This window comes from Ursus americanus, chromosome 26, assembly GCF_024610735.1.
Source record: "Ursus americanus isolate L20-20 chromosome 26, mUrsAme1.1.p, whole genome shotgun sequence".
Classification (NCBI taxonomy): Eukaryota; Metazoa; Chordata; class Mammalia; order Carnivora; family Ursidae; genus Ursus; species Ursus americanus.
In genome coordinates, this window is record NC_142152.1 from 38045648 (window position 1) to 38068538 (window position 22891).

A 22891-nucleotide genomic window follows, 5' to 3' on the forward strand; every position below is an offset into this window, starting at 1 on the left:
CTTTGTTCCAGGTAGATCAAAGCCCTCTCAAAGCCCTGGGGAAGACAGAGAACTGGTTGGTTCAGGATGATTATTCCCATTCTACGGATGAAAACAAGGCCCAGGACTCATGAACTGACTCATGAGCAGAACCAGCGACTGTTGGGCAGCCTGTCAGGGCAATGTTGCCTCTTGGTGACTATCCTATTTGTTTGAACTTTGCAGACCTTTTCTGCCATGGTCTAGCCAATACCAACATTCTCCCTCTTCATCAAAGTACACTGTTCTATTGTTACCTTTCTGTGCCTTTGTACTAGGGTTACAAGAGCTGGTAGGGCTCCTAGAAATAAAAAAGGGCTATCTGGGGCCTCGCTATCTGGCAAATCAATACAGATCCCATACATAGATTTTTGGCTGGTCAGCCTTTGCTAGGAAGCTGGAAAGTTTTTATTCATTTAGCTGAACCCACTTATGGGTACCCTGCTTTATCATGATGATCTGTTATCCAGGAATCCCATTAGCTGACTATGACAGCCTTGTGTACAAATCTCTATTCCTGCATTGAAAATAGTTCTTTATTAGATGTTTCCTAATGTAACTGGGGCTGTGCATAAAGCCACAGTGAAAACAGCACTTAGTAGATTCAGGGGGCCTGGAATAATTTAAAGTCTTTGAGATATTTTTCCCCTTTAAGAACTGAAATAATGTATGTGAAAAAGCAGTGTCTAACCCACCATAGAGGCTCCTTAAACATTAGTTAAACCAGAATCCCCAGAGTTCCCAGAGGTTAGCTCATACCCTGGCTCAGAGTAAGTGCTCAGTAAACATTTGTTTGGACTGTAGATGTTTTTGCAGAGACGGCAGGGTTATATTCATGGACCTTTCCTCTCTAGTTCAATTCATAAGTTCTAAAACCCAGCCATAGCAAGTTCTGACTGGTCAGCTTTCTGCACAACCCTGATCTTGTTACCAAGCTACCAACTCATCAAAATTCATGGATGTCCCAGCAGTGTATCCCCATCTACAGGGGAGTATCCCAAGGGTGTATTCTTGGGATACCTATGTCCCAGGGGTTTATTCCCATCTACAGCATTTCAGACACACTGTCTCCATGACGGCAGCTTGGACTAGTCTCCTGCCATGCTCTGCACTGGTAGGACATCTCACCATGTGTGGGTGGTGTTGGAGGTGTTAACAACTGCCTTGGAACATAGCTTCACTTAAGCAGCATTTAACAGTAAGCCATCCAACTGAGGGTGACATAACCATGAGCTCCAGAATAAATATGTTCCATTCTCACCTTAGAATACTCCATGCACTGCTGCTGGCTTAATTGTGCTTTAAGGCCAGCCAACTGTCAACCCAGCCTGGAAGCAGGGACATTTCTTCTGCATGTGTATGTTGGGGTTAGGGGAACATGGTCACAATGTGATGGGTAAGTCCCGTTCCAAGTCTTCTTACCATAGCACATGAGTGTGTGTGTGTGTGTGTGTGTGTGTGTGTGTGTAGAGTGTTTTTTCTCAACGGATTCTGGACACATTGTCTTGCTGGGAAATTCTACACCCACGAGATGTGTGAATCTTGAGACCTCTTTGCTGACAAATATTCATCGGGTGCTCACCTTGTGCATGTATTTCCTTTGGGGTATCAACAGAAAGCAGATGACACATTGGAGATAAGATGATCTGAGGAGGGTTTATTTTCAAGGAGACTATTAACAAAAGTGTGGGTGTGGGAACCACAGGGGTGGAACAGTAACTTATGGCTCAGAGTAGTTGTGGTGTTTGTCAGCAGATCTGAAGCACAAAGGAAGGGGCCTGTCACTGTAAACGGGAGGGGAGGGCCAGGGAGCAGTGACCTTCAGCTGAGGGACCCAGCCAACTGGAGGTGACCTTGCCAAAACAAGGATCCAGGGGAATACCCATCCTCATCAATGACCCTCCTCACTGATATCCTTCTGCCTATGGCTTTGGTGATTTTGAGCTAGAACATTGTTCCAGTCCACAGTAAGCTTACAGCCGCATGGCTGATGGAGGTTTAAACGATTGTAAATACAAAGGAAACCATGGCATAAGATAATTATAGATGAGATGCTACAGAAGGTTAGGTAGACATTGAAGTAGGCTTTGAAAGACAGGATTTAGATGTATGACAATCGTTGGGCAGAATATTATTAATACTATCTACTATTTATTGAGCACCTACTATGTACAAAGCACTGTCTTAAATGACCATCTCATTTAATTCTGACGGAAACAGGAAAGCAAGACTCACAGGGATTAAGTAACTTGCCTTAAGTCGCAAACCTATGAAGTGAAAGAGCTAGGGTTTGTATTGCGGGCTGTTTGCTTCCAGACCCAGGCCATAGTGCTGAACCAAGCTGCTGGGGGACGAGCCTTCCAGGGTGGTGGAGTAGAAGTTGGGAAAACGTGAGCGCAAGTAGGCAGAGGAGACCCTTAGCCCATGGGACTATAGGCTTATTTCACATCCAACCCTTTGCCAACACACTTACTTAATAAATCAAGCTACTTCGAACACCGGCAACACTTATTTCGGTTCCAACAGCATTGGAGGATACAGTAACTGCTCAGGACTGACTCGCAAGCAGTAAACCACACTTCCCGGAAGCCGGAGGGAGGGACCCGGATCATCTTGAGTCTGGGAAAGACTCTATTTCCCAGCATGCAATGGGAGCGCCGGCCCATAGCTCCCGGCATGCGTGGAGAGGCGGTGCGGGCTGGCGCGGGCTCCGCCCCTCTCTGTGGCTGCCCCGCCTCTCCCGCTCTCCCTCAGCCAATGGGAAGTCTCCATACTGCAGGGTGTGACGGGGCAGACGCCGCGGTGGAGTTGCAAGTCGGCGAAAGCGGCGGGAAGTTCGTACAGTGCAGAAGGCGACGCGTCTCCGGCTCGGGGTAGGGAGGCCGCGGGCTGCGCCGTCCGAGAGCGCGGGCGCCGAGCGGCGGCCGCGGAGGGGCGGCCGGGGGTTGGGCCGGCGCGGGGCGGCCGGGCGGCCGTGACCTCGGGCGGCGCCGCGCGGGCGTCCCTTCTCGCTGGTTCCCCTCAGGCCCAGCCGCGGCCCGGGCTTCCTGCACCTGCCAGGCCTTCCCCGCCCTCCACTCCCCGGCGTGGTTGTTCTTTCTCTCGCGCTCAGACCTGCCTCGCGTCCTGGGCACTCGGGGCCCGGTCTCAGGGCCGGGGGCCGCGTGCTAACAAGGACCGACGAGGTCCTTCTGGCATCGTGAAGTTCACATTCGGGGGCGGGGGGGACACCGAATAGAAGCAAATGCTACAGTTTGCAGACCCTGAAAAGCTCCCTTGAAACCGGGACAGGCGATTGTAGGCCGGAGTGTTGGGGGTGAGGAAGGGTATCCCAGAGGAGGTGACGTTTGACTTGAAAACTGAGAGGGGAGAAGGAGCCTGCCCTCTGAGGATAGCGTTCCAGGCCCGGGAACCTTAGGGTAGGAGACTGTCCCCTTACCAACCTGTCTGTCCGGGTGAGGCCGGGTAGGAGCTTGCCCTGGAGGACATGGTGCAAGGCGTAGGGCTCCGTGGGTCGTTTATATGCTAAGGGATTTCGTATGCCGTCTCTCTCCCTGGCTGACAAGGTGGTACCCTTTACTGATGCAGTTGTATCCGAGGGCAACACATAGTTTTTCCTACCGCCGAAATAGTTTTTGGTTCTTGTCTCAAAACTCTTAAGGTGATGTAGTTAAATTCGACGGACAGCACCAGAGTCGTTGGGCTGAGAGGCAGGGAGAGAGGCAGACACCAGGTTCCTGTTGAGGCCATCCATTTTTCTAACTTCTTTTTTGTCAAGTCACTCATGTTTGTTTTTCTTTGTATCGACTCTTCCCTTTCCCTCTCCCATCTCCCTTTCTTGGAACAACTTGGAAATACCAGTTTTGCTGTTGGGGTGGCGGTTTTAGGAAGCTGTTGAAGAGCCTCATTAATCAATCCACCCTTCCTTCCATCCTTCCTCCCTCCCTCCTTCCCTCCCTGAATTTGCCTGTCTGTTGAGTCTGAATTCACAAAAGGGAAAAAATGTCACTATTTATTTTTCAGAGTTCAGAATCAAGACACCTTTTTACCATATGCTGAGCATATCTTTGGAGAGAATTTAATCTACAATTTTAAAGCAATTTCAGAGGGAAGCTAGGGTTCTTTATATAATCATTTTATTTAGATTATGCTGTTCAAAATGGCGTGTAGTAATTGGAATTAAATTTCTGGATAGATAAGGTTATGTTCATCTACCCATAGAAGGAATGTAACTTAAATAGTCACCTAATAATAGCTTTCTCTGCTGAAGCGATCACAGATGGTTATTTTCTGTGCATCTCAACGTTGCTGATCCGATTCTGTTTTAATACAGTAAAACAACTTGAATTTAATAACAAAAAACTTGTGTGAAATATCACTGTAAATTTAGTGCTAGTATCTGGTACAGATACCAGGTTTATAGTGTAGTGGCTTCTTGTTGAGTACTGCAAAAATTATGAGAGGGTATTTGTTAAACAAATGGGATAATGGAGTAATGTGTCAAGCATAGAACCTGGCATAGAATAAGTTACTAAGTGCCCAGGAAATGGTTCTGTGGAAAGCTTAGGCTAAGTTTTATTTCAGGATGCAAGTGTATATATATAAAACCAGCAGTACATTCCAAATGTTGACAGACCCTAAAATTTCTTAAATAGGCCACTTTTTTTATTTGAGAACTAATGTGAAATAATAAATATATAAATGAATGTCTTAGATGTCTAGAAAAGAAAAAATTAGGTTTTTATTTTGACAACTGTATATTTTTGCCTTAAAGCCATCCCTAATAAGATACATTGTACAATGGATAGAATTTTGAATTGAAAAATAAAATTTTGAAAGGGTTTTTGATTTGCAAAATAAAACTTACTGGAAGGTTTAAAATCTACCTTCTATCAAGTGAAGGATGAATCCTGAATTTATGCCAGTGTGCAAGTACCGATAATACCATATATCAGGCAGTGAACCTAATGGGAATTAAGTGTTGCCTCTGTGTGTGGGGGTGAGGCTTTCATGCAAATTGGTCTTGATGGGTTATGAGAATGGATTGGTAACTGAATAGGACTGGAGAGTATTTTTGGGACTGGTAGGATATTTTCCATGCTTGCTGAGGTTATTTTTCAGAGTGAGCAGAAATGGACTCATTTATTCACCAGATATCATGTGTTTGCCAGGAACTTGGTTAGGTACAGTCTATTCTTGCCATTGGAGTGTTGTGTTTTAAATTAATAGAGGTCATTCTTTTTGATTTCAGTTGTCTAGCATCCAGCACACAAGAAGTCAATATATGTATAGGACACATTTGAAAAACTGTACTATTTATTGATAAATTTAGAAAATATGAAATTTTTAGTAAGGATATATTAGTTTAGAAAGGTGACAGAATCCTGACAAAGCACTTAGCTAGGATATATTTGTATTCTAAAATATGTTTGGCCCCTGGACTGAAACTCCTGTGAATATGTTCCTACTTGACGTTGTAAATATGAGAAGAGGGCTGTGCCCTTTAATTTTTCCCCAACTTGGTTCCTGAATGCTGTTTACCTAGTATTGAGGTTGCTGTTTTGAAGTAATTTTATGCACTTTCCCGATTCCTTCTGCTCCACCTCTCCCAGTGTTGTCTTTCATCTCTGCACTCAAACCAAGCATACTCTACTACTCTTGTTCTGTATGACATAGGCAACCCTTTCAAAAAGGAACACTCTCTAGAGAGCCTAGAGAGGGATGAGGTGCGCACTTCCCTCCCAGGAAGAGTTAGATTTTTACTATTCATCAATAAATACTAATGACAAGAAAGTACTCTACTTAATAGTAGCATTCTCCAGTAAATTTATTAAGAAATTTACTAGCCACAACATCTTTGTCAATTTGGAAAAATAGAGTGTGAATCATATTGTTTCTTTTGTCTTCATGTAGATACATGGATTTTGATGATTCTTTGCAATAATTCCTGTCTCTCCATAGGTTTTTGGCCCATTGGATGGGAACCAGAACTCTAGGATTTGAAAATTAAGATAGACACTTTCACACTGGCTAATATTTAGGAGGAATAGTAAACATATGCACATACTAGGATATTTACCAGTAAAGCCATATACATTAAGTGGGATGATGTAGTAGGTGGGCTCATATAATTAAATTGCAAGGTTATTAGTTGGGAGATTTAGGAGCGTTCTGTCCTCTACCTTTTAAACAAATAGCATACTTTATTGGAAAGACACATTTGTCTTAGGACCTCACTGTCTAGTAGGTCCCACAAGGGACTGAAGAACTGGAAAGTCGTTAGGAACAAGGACCGCAGCACCAGCCCTCCCTCCCACTCTTTTGGGGGAAGTTAGAATTCTTTTCGTGCATTTATTTCTTTTCTTCGCAGACTGGCTGTCTTGCTGCTGTTTGCACGTGTATGTCTGCTCCACAGCTAGCTCCTTGTTTTAAGAACCCAAAAGAGACTCCATTATCTGTCTTTGTCAATTATATTTAAAATTTTAAAAAAATCATGAAGTTAGAAATTTTACAGCTAAGATAACTACAGCTTTCTTTCAGATTAATTGCTTTTCTCCAATTGTTTTACCAAGTCACAGCTGAACAAGTGCCATTGTTTGATGATACTATGTATAAATGCATTGTGAACACATTTTACAATACTCTGAGTTGGAAAGTGCTGCTAAACCTCCAGTCTTCATAGGCTATGTCTGGAAGACATAGAAACAAACTTGTACTGTTTCTGTTGGCAATATTGCCTTTTTTCACTTCTTATTGCAGTTTACTATATAATATGGCAACAGAGCTAGCAACAAGGGGATTATATTTAAGTATACATTTTTTGTTAGAGGTAGTAAGGAAAACTCTGTTATTTGGGAATCAAGATAAAAGTTTTAAAAATTCATTTTTTTACCAACTAAGCTCAGGTTAGGACATTTTATTTTATTTTTTATTTTTATTTATTTTTTTAAAATTTTATTTATTTATTTGACAGAGATAGAGACAGCCAGCGAGAGAGGGAACACAAGCAGGGGGAGTGGGAGAGGAAGAAGCAGGCTCATAGCGGAGGAGCCTGATGTGGGGCTCGATCCCATAACACCGGGATCACGCCCTGAGCCGAAGGCAGACGCTTAACCGCTGTGCCACCCAGGCGCCCCAGGTTAGGACATTTTAGAGGCTTAATCTTATTGGTTTTTCAGGCCTTTAGAAAATATTTTAGAAATTGTGACTTTCAAATTTACATTACCTCTCATGCTGCTGGTAGGAATGTAAAACGGTACAGCACTCTGGAAATGAGTTTGGCAGTTTCTTAAAAAGCTAAACATACAGTTAACAATTGCACTCTTGGGTGTTTATCCTAGGGAAATGAAGACTTATTCACACCAAGACCTGTACATGAATGTTCATAGCAGCCTTTTTTATAAGAACCCATATCCCAGAACAACTCCACCTGTCCTTCAGTGGGTAAATGGTTAAATAAAATGTGTTCTAGCCATATAATGGAACACCCACTCATAATAGAAAAAAGGAACAATATTGTGGGCCTGCCTCAGTTTGGGTGGAGCTTAACGGGCATTGTACTGAGTGACAAAAGCCAATCTCAAAAGGGTGTGTGACTGTATCATTTTGTTTATATAGTATTCTTGAAGTGATAAAATTGTAGAAATGGAGAACAGATCAGTTTCTGTGGGGTTAGGGCTGGGGGGTTGGCGTAGATGTTTCTGTGTAGTAACAGTTCTGTATCCTGATTGTTGTGATGGTTACACAAATCTTTACACATGATGAACTATCCTAGGACTGTACATACACTCATAAAAAGAATGTAAGCACTGAAATTTGGATAAGTAGTTTAATTACTAATACTGTATCAGTGCAGTTTCCTAGTTTTGCTACTATGCTTGTCCAGGTTATGGCTCAACCACATTTCATTTAACTATTAACCCACTGAAGGAGCTGTGGATTTCTGGTTTTTGGCTATTCCACGTAAGGCTGCTATGAACACTCATGTTCAGGTTTTTTTTTTTTTTTCCTTGATTTATTTGAGTGTAGTTGACACAATGTTACATTAGTTTCAGGTGTACAAAAGTTACGGACATGTTTATGCATTCTGCTACCTGCACCACAAGTATAGCTACCATCTGTCAGGATACATCGCTGTTACATTATTTACTGTATTCCGTTCTTTGTGCTGTTCCTGTGACTCATTCATTCCATAACTGGAAGCCTGTATTCATGTACAGGTTTTAGTGTGAATATAAGTTTTTATTCTTCTCGGATAAATGACTAAGAGTGAGAATGTTGGGTTGTGGGGTAAGTGAATGTTTAACTTAAGAAACTGCCAAACGTCTCCACTGTAGCTGTACCATTTTACAGTCCTATCATCACTCTATGAGAGATGCAGCTTCATCACATTCTCGCCAGCATTTGGGGTTGGCAGTATTTTTCATGTTAGCCATGATAATAGGTGTGCAGTAGTATCTCATCATGGCTTTAATTTGCATTTTCCTAATGGCTAATGATGTTGTGAACATCTTCTGTCTTTTTTGGTATGTCTATCTTTTTTGGTGACTTGTCTGTTCATATCTTTTGCCCATTTTGTGATTAGATTGTTTGTTTTCTTACTGTTGATTTTAGAGTGTCCTTTGTATATCCTGAATACAAGTGCTTTGGCAGATAAGTGATTTGTAAATATATTCTCTCAGTCTGTGGCTTGTCTTTTCGTCTGTTATACTGTCTTTTGTAGTCCAAAAGTTTTTTTTTTTTTTTTTTTTAAAGATTTTATTTATTTATTTGACAGAGACAGAGACAGCCAGCGAGAGAGGGAACACAAGCAGGGGGAGTGGGAGAGGAAGAAGCAGGCTCATAGCGGAAGAGCCTGATGTGGGGCTCGATCCCAGAACGCTGGGATCATGCCCTGAGCCGAAGGCAGACGCCCAACCGCTGTGCCACCCAGGCGCCCCTGTAGTCCAAAAGTTTTTAATTGATGAAGTCCAACTTACTGATATATGGATTGTGTTTTTGGCATCATGTGTGTGTCAGAACTCTTATCTAATCTTAGGGCAGAAAGATAATTTTATGCCCTACATTTAGATCTGTGATCCATTTCGGGTTAATTTTTGCATAAGATATGAGGTTTAGGTCTTCGGTCTTTGTTTTTCTTTTCCTTTTGCCTGTGGATGTCCAACTGTTCCAAAACCATTAGTTGAAAAGACTACTCTTGCTCCGTTGAATGATATTTTACCTTTATAAAAAAATTAATTGGCCATACATGGTAAACTTCATACCAAAATGAAGGTAGGAAGTGAGTGTGCAATGAAGTATGAAAATTAATACAGATTTATGAAAGTGTGACATGGCTTGAGTCTTAAATTAAGTATGTATAGATTTGAGAGGAGTGGGAAAACGTTTTAGAGAATAGCATGAGCAAAGACAAGCCCTATAAAAAAATAAGAACTGGCTGTTTTGGGGAGCCCGTGAGTGAAGGGGAGGAGGGAGATGAAGGATAGTTGCTTCACGAATATAACTGTTGCCTAGATTATAGAGTCTCTAACTGGGTTTCATTTGCTCCTGCAGGTTCTTGAACAGGAAAATGATACAGTAGAAATGGCATTCATAGAGGTTGTTGTAGGCCCTGTGTGGCGATAACAGGTTCACAAGGAAGAACAGGGTGTAACCATGGCCCTTGACTTAGCACTTTGTGTTGCGAATGTCTACTGGAAAGCTCGAAAAGTGGTGTAATGTCAGAGTATTAAAAACCTAGTATTTTCTAGAAGAATCATGGTAGATTTCAGACTTTTGCCACTGTCTTTGGCAAACAGAACTCTGCTGCATTTCCAAACTCCTTCAAATTAATGCTACTTTCAGTACGTTTTACATGTGGGAAGAAGAGTAGTTTCTATTGACTCATTGTTGACGTGGTTGACATTTCTTACCAAGTCTGAAGGTCCTCGAGGTGAGCAGCTGAAATGGTGGAAGCATAAATAGTTAATAAATTGGTCCAATAAGGAAAGCTAATGGCACCGCCTTATTTATCATGGCAGAGAGGAGACTCCAGTTATTCCGTCAGTGTGTCCTGCCGCTTGTATGTGAAGAACTCTGCAGAGAATGAGGGCCAGCAGTCCTTCTAAATTACTGAGGGCTAAACAAGGACACAAGTTTCAAACTGCAGTATTCGGGATGAGTCTTAGGTCAGAATCTGGAAGAATTTCCAGACAATGAGAACATTAGATAATTCACGCAAGCGATCCAAAAGATCTTTAAGGCCAGGGTAGGAACCTCCATGTACTTTGGGACGTTTTGCTTTAGTCAGGGGGATGGCAGGGACATGCCTTGAATCCTAATTTGTTAATTTGTGACCCAATTGTTTGTGACCCAAATTATTCAGTTTTTGGTTCTTAGCACCTGTTTCATTTTTTGATTTCTTTCTCTGAACAAATTATACTCCCCTCCCTCCCCCATTCATCTGTGGGGATCTCTTTTGGTTTCTGCTTGCTTTCTTACATTTAAAAGATTATCTTGGATAGCGATTGGACTTCTGTCATTTAAAAAATAATCACCCAACAAGTAGAACTTAATCTCAGGCAGACTGCTAAATATCAATGCATTTCTGCTTTTTTACTTAGAACATGGAAAAGCATGTCATCCCATTTTTTAAAACAATGATGACTCTTTGAGCAAGGATTTACTGTCTAAGAGATCACCGTGACGTGTGTTAATGAAAGATTGGCAGTGTGAAAAGCTTTAGTGCAACCCCTTGTCTTCAAAGTACCTTTCCTGTTTGATTTAATTTCTTTAGTCTGATTCTTTTCTATCAGTCTAGATCTTTTTCCCACTGAAATGTTGAGATTGACCAAGAATATTTCATTTGTGATTGCAACCCTTCAGTATTATCACAGAGTTTGTTTTTTTTTTTTTTTTTCTGCAGAAGAGCAAGCTCTTACAGTGCTATGCAAGCTGCCCATTTAAAACTATCATTGCTTGGCACCTATGCCCTAGTGACAGTTTGACCAACATGTGAGCAGGCACACTGCCATCCTGACAGATGGGCGGGAGTATAGGCAGCCAAGAAACCATGTATCTGCATCTAGTGTATTTGTTAAGGGCAGGATTCCCAGTCGGGGATGTTCAAACGTCTGTCCATCCTGAGCTTTCACGCCTATGGATAAAGGGATGTCATCATTAATTTCAGCTTCTGACTGAGATTCCATGGGTATATAAGAGCTTCTTGGCTCTTACAGAAGTAGGCAATTGGGGACAATCAGGATAATTGTTCTCTCCTTCATCACAGGACTACTTCAAATAATCCTTTCCTCTTTCTTCTAGCCAGCTAGGTTTCAGTGCGTACAAACCTGTTCAGACACCGTCCCTATACTTCTAGAGTATGTGCTGCTTCATTTGTTTTCTAGAGTACAAAAGCTTCGAGAGTCATTTAATATTTGTGCTATGTATATGATTGAAGTCGGGTAGATCTGGGTTCAAATGTTAACCCCTGTATGACATTAGGGCAACCTGATCTTACCGTCAGATCAAGGTAAAATAATACCTGTCTCAGCGTGGCTGTGAGAATTAACTGTGAGATGTGTATCCGAATTACTTGGTGTAATGTCTGGCCCACAGTAAGTGTTCAGTAAGTGTTCGTCATCACTACCATCACCGTTGCTTTAACGTACCTGAGGGGATTTTTCTCTGGAGAATTATTTAAACGGGAAATCTTTTTTCAGCTCTTCTCCCACCATTTTTGAAAGTCACGTACTGGATATTAGCACATTGTCTGGTCTGTAACGGAATGCTTCCAGTGATAGGGATCTCAGTACCTTTAGAGCAGGTTTTTCACCCATGGCACTAGGGACATTTTAGACGGGTCATTCTTCGTTGAGGCAGGGGTTCTTTGAATTGTAGGATGTTTAGTAGCATCCCTGGCCATGGGGACAAAATCATCCCAGATTGAGAATCACTGCTCTAGAGACAGCCTATCCTGTTTTTTGTTTTGTTTTTTTGAAGATTTTATTCATTTATTTGAGAGAGAGCAAGAGAGAGGGAGAAAGTACTAGAGGGGGGAGGGGCAGAGGAAGAGCAGAGTCCCTGCTGAGCCGGGGAACCTGACATGACATGGCACTCGAGACATGACATGGCACTTGATCCCGGGATTCCAGGATCATGACCTGAGCTGAAGGCAGACGCCCAACCAACTGAGCCGCCCAGGCGCCCCGGCCTCTCCAGTTTTTAACCCAGTTAGCAAGCTTTTTCTTATATTGAGTGGAAGTCTTCTTTATTATCTCTCTTACCCAGTTCCGTCTTTTGGAGACACTTAGAACAAACAAGTGGCGTCTCTGTTCTGTATAACGTCTTTTCAAATACTTGAAGATGGTCATCAAGTTTTCTCAGTCTTCTTGAGTTGAGACATCTCCAGTTCATTAACTATTCCTTACAAGGCATGATTTCATGTCCTTTCACCACTTTGGTGGCTTTCCTTTAATTTAATTCCATTCTTAAACTGTAGTGTTTAGGATTAAATGCAGTACTCTAGGGCTGGTTTGATTAGTAAAAAATAGAGTCACATCTCTTGTTTTGGACGTAGCATTTTTCTTCTATTAGTGTAGGGAAGAAAAATACTTTACTTCTACATACTGTGTTCTTATTTTCAGCTATATAATGGTTTCGGTGACCACATCATACATTGAACTTGGATGATGTTGAGCAGATATATCTATGCTGTATCTTCTTCATCCTGTTCTCAGACATTAGTTTTGGGGTCCAACATGGGAGCTTATGTGTATCCTGTTAAATTTATTTTAATTGAATTTAGCTAACTGCAGTATTAATTCTTGGTTGACTTCTAAGTTTCTTTTAAAAGAAGTAGGTGATGAGGCCATCAACTGAGATTGAGCTGTGTGTTTGTGTGTGTGTGTGTGTGTGTGTGCGCACATGGAGATTGAAAAGGGGATTAAGATGGAAGCTGGGGGAACCCTGATGCCAAGAGGCATCTGGGAGAAAGGAAGGAAAAAAGGATACCAAGGGAGAGGTGGGCAGAAGGTAGGATGAAAATGAGAGGAGTGTCTTGGAGGCTGGAGTGACTGTGTGAAGTACTGTGGTAGATACTTGAATACAAAATGAATAGGACGTGATCTGTTTTCTCTGCCCGTTTTATTTGCCCTATCATTTAACTGTTCAGTTAATGGCACTATCTAGTCAGTTATGCCTGGAAAATTAGAGTCATCCTTCATTTCTTCTTCACACTCTTGCATCTATATGAGTTACCAAGTTCTACTGATTAAAAAAAAAATGTTTTTTTTTTTCCTGAAATATAATACACATACTGGAAAAAAAGCACAAATATTAAGGATCTAGCTCAGTGATTTTTTTTAAACAAAGTGAACATACTAAAATCACCACCACCCAGAGCAAGACATTTACTGTTCTTGCACTCCGGATGCTCCTATTTTGCCTCTTTCCAGTAATTACTCCCACCCAAGGTAACCACTATTCCGACTTATGTAACTATAGCTTAGGTTTGCCCACTAAGTGAAGTTTTACCGTATACAGTCCTTTTTACCAAGCTTCTTTTATGCAGCATTGTGTCTGAGGTTCATCTTTGCTGCATGTAGTTTGTTGTTGTTTTTTATAGCTCTGTTCTGGTTATCTGTTACTGCGTAACCATTAGTTTTGTTTTTTGATTACTGCATAATGCACCACGCCAAACATAGTGGGGTAAAACAGCAGCCATTGTATTGGCTCATGGATTCTGTGGGTTAGGAGTTTGGTAGGCATAGCTTGTCCATGCTCTACAGTGGTGGTGGTCTAGAATCATTTAGAGGCGTCTTCACTCACATGCATGGTGCTTTGGCTGGGGTGTCTCAAAGACGAGGATCATCTGGGATTGTTGACCACAGCAGCTGCATGTAGAATTCTTCACTAGGCCTTGGGTTTTCACAGCATGTCGGCTGGGTTTTCAGAGGAAGCTTCCTGGGAGTGACTTATCCCTGGAAGTCGTATAATGTATACGTATAATTGAAATAGATGCAAGCCTCCCTGGATTCAAGAGGAGGGAACATAGACCTCATGTCTTTTCTGGGAGAGGGTGGCCATTTCTAAAAGTCTTCACAAATTATGTACCACAATGTATCCACTGTATTGCAGACGAATTTGAGTAATGTCTACTTTGGAGCAGTTATGGATAATGCTGTTGTAGTAATTCTTGTTCATATCTTTTGCTTCACATATATATTGATTTTAATTGGGTATATAGGAGTAGAGTTATTGGCCATAGTGTGTATGTATCTTCAGCTTTGGTGGATGGATACTGCCAGACAGTTTCCCAAAGTGGTTGTACCAATTTATACTACTCCTAACAATGTATGTGAGATCTAGTTGCTGTGCAGTCTTGTCTCTACTTGGTACTGTCATTTAAACATTGAAAGTTTTTTTTAAACCATTCCGTGGTTGTGTAGACGATCTCAGTGTGATTTTAATTGACATTTCCTTGACAGGCATTTTGAGCACCTTTTCATATACTTGTTATCCATTTGGTTATTCTGTGTTGCAGAGTGACTGTTCAAGTCTTTTGCCCATTTTAGACAAATTAGGTTGTCGTTTTCTTATTGAAATATTGGGGTTTGTATATATTCTGGATATGAATTCTGTGTTGAATATATGAATTCTAAAAATCTCTTCCAGTCCTTTGGCTTGGCATGCTACTCTTGTAACGTGTCTTTTGATGAACTAAAATTCTAAATTTTAATCAGTTCCATCTTACCAGTCTTTTCTTTGTGGTTAGTGCTTTTTGTGACCTGTTTACTTTTGCTACCCCACAGTCATGAAGATTTTTTTTTTTTTATGTTCTACTGGCTTTATTATTTTACCTTTCATATTTAGGTCTGATTCTCTAGGAATTGATTTTTGTGTGTTGTGAGGTAGGGAGGTCAGGATCCTCTCTACCCCCCCCCCCCATATGTGTATCCATACGAGTAGTAGCAGGTAGCATTGGGTCATGTGGACACAGCTGGAAGTTAGGGTTCCTATATTCCTAGCCTTAACCTACCTTTCATGCACCTTCTGAATTTGGGCTCATTATTAAACCCTTCTGGCCTCAGCTTCATCTGTAAAAGGAAGGATTTGAATGAAATGTGTTCTGATTTTCATTCTGGCTCTGGTTTGTTAGATCATTCTATCTAGTTCTACAGTTTTATTTAGGCTTGTCAGACTCTGATGTGTTCATGATACCTCCCAGCTTTCTGCTTTCGCCAATAGTGATGAGTATGCCATTTAGATCTTCATCTAAGCTACTGATGAAACACAGCTTTTTTGATCACATTGGCAAGTCACTGCCCAAACATGGTCTTCTGATCTTCTTGGTATTTTTTGTCCCCTGCCAGGAACTCATTATTCTGTTTAAGTAAGCTGTGGTGCAATTTTTGGCCTTTGCATATACTATTCCTTATACTTGACCCTTCAGTTTCTACTTGAACTTCTAAGAGTCACAGATATGGTGTAGAGTTTCATGAATCATCAGAAGTCGTTCGTGACCAGTGAGTTCTAATCTCGGCAGTCTCCCTCCAAAGCATCTTGCATATGTTCTTCTGGAAAGTGGTGTGCTTTTGAATATCAGGTTTACACACTGTAATTGTGTCCTAAGTAGAGTAGTGAGGAACCGCCTGTATGACAGAACAGGAAATCTGTCATTTGCTGGTTCCTTTGCGTTCTTAGAGGCCTGCTTTGGGGTAACTTCTACCCTTCTTTCAGAAGGTAAAGTTTTGTTTCCACGAAACAGTATAACTCCAGGATACCTATATTGTTCCTTCCTTTATTATCCTTGATACCACATTTTTCTTCTCATTAACTTCTTTAAGCACCTTTATTGAGATGTAGTTCACATACCCTACGATTCACTCATTTAAGGAGTATTGTTCAGTGGTGTTTAGCATCTCCCCGGGACTGCAACTGTCATCATAATCTAATTGTACAATATTTTCATCAGCCTTAAAAGAAGTCTCCTACCCATTAGCAGTCACTCCATTCTCTCCTCACCCCCACAGCCCTAGGAAACTATTAGTCTGCTTTTGTCTCTATAATGCCTATTTCGAGGAATTTTAAATAATTGAAGTTGTAAAATGTAGGGTCTTTTGTAACTGGCTTCTTTCACTTAGTATGATGTTTTCAAGGCACATCCATGGTGTAGCAGGTGTCAGTACTTCATTTCTTTTTATTGCTGGGTAATATCCCATCGTACGGATAGACCACGTTGGTTTATTCATTCATCCACTGAAGGGCATTGGTGTTGTTTCTGAGTTTTGACTATTAAGAGTAATGAACATTTATGTACAAGTTTTTGTGTGGATGTATGTTTTTATTTCCCTTAAGTGTGTACCTACCAGTAGACATACCGTGTCATGAGGTAGCTCTGTGTTTAACTGTTTAAAAACTGCCCAGTTGTTTTCCAAAGTCGGCTGCACAATTTTGCACTTCCAGTAGCACTGTGGGTGGGTTCAGATATCTCCAAATCTTCACCCCTACTTGTTATATTGTCTTTTTGTTTGTATCTTTGTGAGTGTGAAGTGGTATCTCACTGTAGTTTTGGTTTTCATTTCCCTAATGACTGCTGCCCTCGGGCAACTTTTTGCGTGTTGTTGACCATTTGTACATCTGTTTTGGAGAAATGTCAGTTTAAATCCTTTGCCCATATTTAAATTGGGTTGTCTTTTTATTATTGAGTTCATTAGCCTTTTAACATTCAGTTTGATTTATTTTCAACTAGAAATATTCTTTTGCCTTGGTTTTCTTTCCTTTGTTTTTCTTCTATTTAGTTCAGGGACCGATTATTCTTTCTGTAGTAAGGGAGAGGGTTAAAGTTTTCAAGCCTTTTGCATTCTCTTGGCAACAGCTTCCTTTGGCAACCTACATAATTGTGGAATACCTTAGACTGGAAAATGTACATCTCCTGATTACTGGAATAGATCTTTTATAGTTCATACTGCTTCTAAAATGAACCATGCTTCTTTCTCTACAAATCAGTAGGTAAAACTCCTGCCTTAGACTTTAATCTAAGTAATTTTACAGGTGAGGAAAAAAGACCGGGAGAAGTTGGACCATGTCTGGCTTCACAGCAGGTAGACCTGGAGCATAGATTTAATTCAGTCCATTCTTAAGAAAAATCTGTTGGTTTCTCACAAGGTGACATCTTCCTGTTAGACTTGGGATACCAGGGTTAGACAGGGTCCTTAACTTCCAGATTCTCACAAAATATGTCAAAAGAGAGTGACATATATGCAATTAATGGTAATACAGTGTCACAGTGCTGTGAAATGTGGGCAAGGTTGTAGAGTCTAGTGCTCTTAACACTACTCAATGCTGAAATTTTCACTTTACTTTCCTTTGCATGTAGGCAAAATTAGATTTTTGAGTAGTTGATTTTGTCTGGACCACTTAGTAAAGAACGGTAACAAGAGTGCCATCATTCACATGCTGAGATTGTGGAAGAAACTGACCTTAGAATGTTTGGGGTTTTGCACTGGAATCTGAAGATGGTCTCATCAAGTACAGTGCTTTTATACATACATTATTACCTGTTTTTTCAAATACTCTGCAGTGGTTTATTACATTGTTTTTTCCCTGAATTTATGTCGATATTTTATATTAAAAAACAACAACTAAAAACTTCTTTTTGAAGATCTTTACATCAGTGGTTCGTTTCATTACTTCTTTTGTTCTTTTGATATTTGGAAGTCATTCTCTTTATTCAGCAGAGTTGGGCTGGGTATTTATAGTAACATGTGAATGTATTTCTGTTTTATCTTTCATACTGTTTTAATGGTGTTTATAATAGTATTAGATTGTAATATTAAAGCAAATATTTTACCACCTTAAGACTTCTTGTTTTGCAAATGATTTATTCTGTAGTATGTGCTGTCTTTTAATGCTTGTGTTAAATAACAAAAAGGCATTTTTGCAAAAATTTTATTTTCCATACATGTGTTTTGAATCTTGGTCCTGCTAACTTATTGGTTGTAAAAGCCATGGACAAATTATTTAACTTTTCTTATTCCCAGTTTTGTTACATGCAGTCAGGATAATGCCACCTATGTTTTAGGGTTATTTTAAGAGTTAGAGATAATGCATTTAAATTAGCCAACACAGAGCCTGCCATATAGGTGCTTAATAGTGAGGGTAGCTGTTGTTATATGTTAGTTCATTCATCTGTAAGAGCTGTCATTAATGGTTAATTCTCCTATAGATTCAGTCATCTATATTTTTACTCATTTAGGATTATTTGGGCAAAAATAAGTGATATTATGAACTTCATGTCAGTATTCACTTTCAGTTAATACTCTTTCGGATTGTATTGCTCTTTAAAGACTGATGTAGGCTTTACTTCAAAACATAAAAGTATGGTCTTTTCTGCAAGTATTGTCTGCAAATGTAGGCATCGAGAATTGTTTTTCTACATAGTTGATTGTTCTGTTTTTAATTTGAGGCAGTGACTGGGCTGACTTGGGCGGATCCTGATGTTAAAAGAGCACAGGCAGATTCCAAAGTAACAACACTGGAAAGAGCTACTTGGTATTTTATGTAATACAAGTTCTTTCATTATTCATGAGGAATTCTTTAAAAATGTTTTAATTGAAAAATAACATGCACCAAAAAGAAATTTAGATGATAAAGGAGGATAAAGAATGGAAACTAAACCTACCACAAAGGCATCTTTTGCTACCAATTGATTATGTAGGATACCAGTAATATGCTATATATACGCATGGTACATTGTTGCACCGGGAGTACTGATCGTATATATTCAAACATACATTTTTCACTTAACTGTATCTTGGAGACTGTTCCATATTGATGTATATAGGTTTACCTCATTTTTAAAATTGCATATTCGTTCTATGGATATGCCATCATTCACTTAATAAGTTCCCTTTTGATGTAAATTAAGGATGTTTCTAGCCTTTTGTTATATTATGCTGCAGTGACTATCCATGTACATGTTAACCTTAAAATAACAATTATTTTACTAGCAGAAATGGATTCATTCAGAAATAACAGAATTGTAATTCAGGACAAGCAAACTGTGGCAAAACTAGAGGCTAGGCAGACAAAGGAGAGGAACATTATTTTACAGAGAAGAAAGAGTAAGCTGGGAGAGGGTGTTCCGAGTGAAAGTCCACCGGAGAGAAACAAAGATGCTGGGTGCTGAGGTTTCTCATTGGCTGAGCTGGGCAGGTGGTCTGTTTCTTGTGGGAGATGCAAAGTACATCTTTCCCTGTGGGGCCTGTAGTTGATGGTTCTTTTCTGTTAACCAGTCTTCTGCTGGGTCTGTAATTGACAGTTCTTCCCGTAATTGATGTTGAGTGATATAGCTCCCTGGTCTAGCCTCCTGACTCTACTTTAGTGAGGCTTCCCTTCATTAATTTTTACAAACATTTGATAGGATGTGAGTGTACCTATAGGACAAATTGCCAGAAGTGGACTGAGCCATAGGGCTGCGTATGTAACATTTTGGTAACCAATGCTAAATTGATGGGCCTCATACTCCTACCAACCCAGTGTATTTTCTAACTTTTTGAATTTGGCTAATTGATAGCTTAAAAATGTGATTTTAATGATAAGTTAAGTCTTACTGTAATTTTATTTTGCATTTTATTAATGAATGAAGCTGAGCCTATTTGCTGTCGATCTTCAGGATATGATGTTAGTGAAAGAAATCATGGTGACAAACAAGGTATATAATATTTTACCTCTTACCTAAGACACAGGTGATGCAGATAAATGTATCCTATTTGTTGTTTAAAAAGAAAAAATGAAGGATAAACTAAAAACTAACAATTACATGGAGGGAAAGGACAGGAAGGCTGGGGAATGGAAGCTAGACTTCTGAACACACCTTGTGTTGTTTGGGTTTTGGAAATGTAAATGTTTTACAAAATTATAAAAATTCAGAGAGAAGAAATATGTATCAGTTAAATATTTAGGTTAATGTTTGGAACCAAGAATTTTAACACGTGAGAATAGAGACAAATATAAAGGTAAAGAAGTTAACCAGAAACCCTATAATCCTAAGTTGGAACAGGAAATATCAGTATAAACTTGTGAGGTATTTTCTCTTTGAAAAAAATTCTTGGAACTTTGTCCACTCAAAAGATCCAAAAATAATGACAGCCTGGGACCACTGAATATCATAGGGCCCAGATTTTGGGGCCTATGATATTTTGGTCTCTAATCCGTTTTCCACTAAAAGGAGACAGGCTCTTTGTAGAAGTGATTAATTTTAGGTTTGGGACAGGAAAGTGTGCATGAGGAACCTGGAACATCTTATACTAGAAAGCAAGGAAAATATCCGGGACTGTTGGGGTTGAATCAGAAGGTACAGTGGCCAACCCGAAGGGCTTCCATTGTTCAGCGCAGAAGAGAAAAGAGTAGCCCTGGCTGCAGAAGCTGCCTGACATTTATAGACAGGCCATGGTTTCCTCCAGTTAAATGTAAGCAATCTCACAGAACACCTCAGATGGGGGTTTCACTCACGTTATGATAAAATGAAACCAGGCATGAAGCCAAGGTCTCTGTGTCGTCCACAAAATTCGTGACCAAAATGAGTGATGGCTGTTTCTTTACCACTTACAGCTTGATCTCCATTCTAGTCTCCCCTCCCTGACATAGGATTTATGGAGATACCCATTCATAGAATTACCCCACATTCTGACAGCTAATTTAGGGAAACTCCTGCTTCCTTAGGTCCTCCCCCAAATTACCCAACCAAAGCCCGAATCCTATAATAGATTCTTTATAACATTCTTTTCCTGAGCCACCCTCCTGTTCCCTGTGGAATGTGTTCTCCAGCTGCTTTAATTCTAGGTGTGTCCCTGGTGTTCACTGAGGGGCACTGACACCAGATAGAAGACAGAACGAACAGTCTGAGCGACGACAGTAACAAAAGATACCAGGGAACACATTCAGTGACAGTAGAGGGACCCAATCAGCAAAATGCACAAAGGGGGAAATTTTACAAGACAAACGACAAGGGAAGGAAAAAAAAAGAGGGAGGTGGCATTTGTCCATTCAAGAGATTCAAAGACACATCTGCCACATGCATCAAGTAAAAAATCAGCTATAAGGAGACATTTCTTGAGACAATTAAGGAGTCTTTGAACTTGTTACTAGACGATATTACAGAACGATTGTTAATTTTGTTAGATGTGATGATATTTAGTGACTATATTTTTAAAAAAGTAACTGTTAGAAGAATTTTTGTATGAAACGATATGATGTGTGGGGTTTACTTTGAAACCGTCTGGCGGGGTGAGTGCATCGGGTATAGGGAAAAAAAGAGATTGGCTGCGTGCGGATAATTGTTGAAACTGGGTGACATGTATGCAGAAGTTCATCATACCGCTTCTCTACTTTGCATGGATTTGAAAATTCTCCTAGTAAGGAGTTTCCAGAAGCCTTTTGTATTTCTTTTTCTGTGAATTTCCGTCTGCACCTCACTTCTCTGCTTTTCTGTTGGGTTTTCGTCTTTTTTTTTCTTAGAAAGGAATCTTGAACACTAAGAAAATTAGCCTTTTGTCATGTTTTATAGTTTTTATTTGTCTCTTGGGTTTGTTTATGCTACTTTTAACCTGTGGAGAATTTTTATTTTGTCAAATATATCCATTTTCTTTATGGCTTGACTGTTTTATTTTGTTTTCTCGAAAAACCTTCTTGTCTCTGGGAGTCTTTAAAGTTTTTCTTTTATGTTTTTGTGAAGACTTTAATGGCTGGAGTACACCTCTGATATTCTCGGACTATTTGGTCATCCGAATTTCCTTTCCAAGTATTTAGAGCTGTTCTCCCCTTGAGCCCTGCCACAGGAACATGTAAGGAAAAATGTTGTGCAGTTGCTATCCTGTGTAGATTTAAATATGAACACCAGAGAATTACTGTAAACAAAGTTTGGTTGTTAATTTTGCCCCCAAATAGGAGAGCTAATGGGAAATCTATCATTTACAAAATTGCCAAAACATGCTAAGTGCTGTATAAACATATTACCAGTATAGTTCAGCCTTTCCAGTTTTAGAACAGTTTCAGTGTTTGCTTAGCATAGAGAAGCATTCCTTGTAGCTCCTTTCATAGGGCCGATGGGTCACCTCCCTTTGAAGTCAGCATTTTCAGACTTGCGCCCCTCTTAGATGCCTTTGTATGGGCAGAGCAGGAAGTTCCCAATGAATGTTACTGTAATGTCTGCTTCATGGTTGGTTCCCGGAGATCTGTTATGACTCCAGGGGTGGATCTTCTAACCATCACATCTGAAGTCAGAAAGAGAGGTGCACAGGGAGACCTCATGGGATGCTTCCCCTTTCTGGGGAGGTGGTGGTAGCGCGGCATCCTGAGCTTCTGTTTGAAATTGGACCATCCTGTGTGTTCGCAGTTGAAATTAATTCTGCAGTTAGTGCTCCTCTTTTAGACCCTTCAGAAATCATTTAAAGGAAATAAAAGTTGGGGAAGTACACTTGATATACTGTATTTTAAACATTTTATTCGCTATACCAAAAAATGTTATAGTGTAATGTAAATCAGTTTCCCAATACAAGTAGAAAACATTCTGACTAGGAAGAAATTTTTCTTCTCTGAAAATACCCACTTTCTTTCTCAGAATTAGAAGCGTGAGTCTTCACCTAGTTCTTCCCAGCGTAGGTGTGAAAACCTGACTAGTGTGACAATTGCTTCCAAAGATGGTGTCACAGTTTGAGTTTAGCTTAATGTTTTTCAGGAATAAGCCTATGAATTTATAGGATCATTATCTCTGGAGGTTCACTTCTGTATGCTCATGGGTTGTTGTGCTGTAGTTGACTCTAGTTTTGTTAATGTCCCTATAGGTACCATACAGCCGTGAATGCTTTTCCTGCTTAAATTGATATGCCTGGTT

The 22891-nt window shown here is 40.2% G+C and overlaps 1 protein-coding gene across 2 annotated transcripts in view; it reads left to right on the forward strand.

Annotated features, from left to right (window-relative positions):
- The first annotated feature begins 2800 nt into the window (after nt 1–2800).
- VRK1 (VRK serine/threonine kinase 1) overlaps nt 2801–22891 on the forward strand; it is a 77125-nt gene continuing 57034 nt past the window's right edge. For both annotated transcript variants that reach the window (XM_045815773.2, XM_087856214.1), the window contains exon 1: nt 2801–2891. The gene's annotated coding sequence lies outside the window, so the exon portion shown is untranslated. The remainder of the gene's footprint in view (nt 2892–22891) is intronic.